We start from the raw sequence: 2,178 nt of genomic DNA, 5'->3' as shown, positions 1-2,178 counted from the left end.
ACTGGTCATTAATATCACTTAATATCAATGGACTCAATTCACCTATAAAATGGCACAGACTTAGAGATTGGATACGAAAACAGGATCCAACATTCTGCTGTTTACAAGAAACATACCTCAACCACAAAGACAGACACCTACTCAGAGTAAAGTGTTGGGAAAAGGTTTTCCAAGCAAATGGACCTAAGAAACAAGTGGGTGTGGCCATTCTAATATCTAACAAAATTGACTTCAAACTAAAATCAATCAGAAGAGATGGAGATGGACATTTCTTTTTTTTTTTTTTTTGATCTTATAAAAAGATTTTGTTTACACTGAATTGATTCATTAGCTTCTCACAGGCAGAGTTGAGGGAGCAGGGCCAAAAGCGATGGTTTAACAGTGTGCAGGCAATGTATTTGTTTATTATTTCAGGTACTTGTACCTGCAATCGCTGTGTTGCACTGAAGGCAACTCTGGAGGGGCATCTAGAAGTCTTTATTTTGAGGAAAATAGCAAGTTGTGTTGAATCTGGCCAGGATTCTTGGGCTGTTCACTGGTGCAGGGAAAGAATAGACAAAGTTGACATCTCTAAGACCCTCAAGCTTATTGCTACAGGTTTAGGAAGACAGAACTGGGAGCTATGAAGTCAAAATGGCCAGAATGCAACTTCACTGTTACACTGAATAAAACCCAGTCAATAGTCTTGCAGATCCCTGAATATTTCTTGTTTAAATGCCCAGAAACACAAAAAAGGAACCCTTAGAGTGAGAGGTAATTATCAAAGTATTTGTATACCTTCGTTCTGAGTATCAAGTATTAGGGCTCATGCCCACAATCACTTCTTGTAGTAGCATACATGGTAACTCTGTACAGACTGCTTTGTGCGTTGAACTCTGGAGGTCAAGGGTTTGGGTGGACTTTAGGCTATCCAGGGCTGAGTAAACTCTGCGAAGGTACAATCCAGATATCTCTAAGTCTTATCCTGGTTCTGGGCACATTTCAGTTCTGCTCCAAGTCCACTTTGCTCCAATTCGGCGATGACAGACATATATTTGAACTCATTTGGTCTGAAGTTAAAGGTTTCTACTAGCCCAAAGATCTCCTTCTGATCAATGGCATAGAAGAGTTGAACTTGATTGGCGATGCACTGCGCCTCAGCAACACTCAGAAATGTGGAATCCATTTCAGCTGTCATCAGCACTATGCCCTTTTCTTCCTTAAGTTCAGGATAGTGATATAAAATCAGCCGGCTGGCTGCTGCATCCCCTCGGGTCTGAATATTTATAAGAGCAGTGAAATGGAGTTCAGTACCCGTCCACTGTCCTACGAAGAACTCATAACCATCTCTTCTTGGTAGTGCACAAAGGAATGTTGGGCAGGACTGAGCCCGGTTCCAGATCAAATCAAACTTCTCTTTAGGAATAACTGCGTAGACCGTGTCTTTTGCTGAAAAATACTGCTGCCAAATCTGTTTTATTTCCTCTGCAGTTTTGTCTTTCACCATCTCAATGTTAAAGATTGAACTGAGAGTCTTGTCCTTAGTGAATCCTTTGCTCACAGGCTGTTTCCCTGAGGCATCTGTCTTCTGCTCCACACATCTGATAAAATCACTTTGTTTGGAGTGCTCCACTGGTTGCTTCCGAAACTCACTGCATTTCTCCAGACGGGACTCAAAAGCAGCTGGGTCGGACCTGCACAACTGCTGGATCTTGTCCCGGTAGTGGTCGTAGAAGGGGTTAGCTTCCAACTCGCTGACCCCTCTGCCATCTGCTCCCCCAGAGGGCGGGCCGGAGCCCCGGCCTACCGGGAACACGCACAGCTGCGCTGGTGACACGAGTCCCAACCCCAGGGCACAGCTGCGCACTGCACAAAGACCCCGGTAGAGGCCGGCCACCTGCAGGACTGTTGGGCACGCTCCACCTGCAGCAGACACCACAGCCACCATGGCTGCCCGCGCCTCCCCCTCCTCCTCCTCTCGGAGGTGGACATTTCATACTCATAACAGGAACAATTAATCAGGAAGAAGTCTCAATCCTGAATATCTATGTCCCTAATATAAAGGCACCCACATATGTAAAAGAAACTCTTCTAGAACTCAAGGCAGTCATCAAACCACACACACTATAGTAGGAGACTTCAACACACCTCTCTCACCAATGGACAGGTCAATCAGACAGAAACCTAACAGAGAAATAA

General features: G+C 44.8%; 1 pseudogene; it reads right to left on the bottom strand.

Annotated features, from left to right (window-relative positions):
* Positions 1-937: 937 nt before the first annotated feature.
* On the bottom strand, positions 938-1,927 carry LOC125416225 (ATP synthase mitochondrial F1 complex assembly factor 1 pseudogene; annotated as a pseudogene).
* Between the last annotated feature and the right edge of the window lie 251 nt (positions 1,928-2,178).

Source organism: Myodes glareolus, chromosome 3 (genome assembly GCF_982192425.1).
Source record: "Myodes glareolus chromosome 3, mMyoGla1.1, whole genome shotgun sequence".
Lineage (NCBI taxonomy): Eukaryota > Metazoa > Chordata > Mammalia > Rodentia > Cricetidae > Myodes > Myodes glareolus.
Note: the sequence above shows the minus strand (reverse complement) of the source record. Positions and strands in the feature narration are given on the sequence as shown.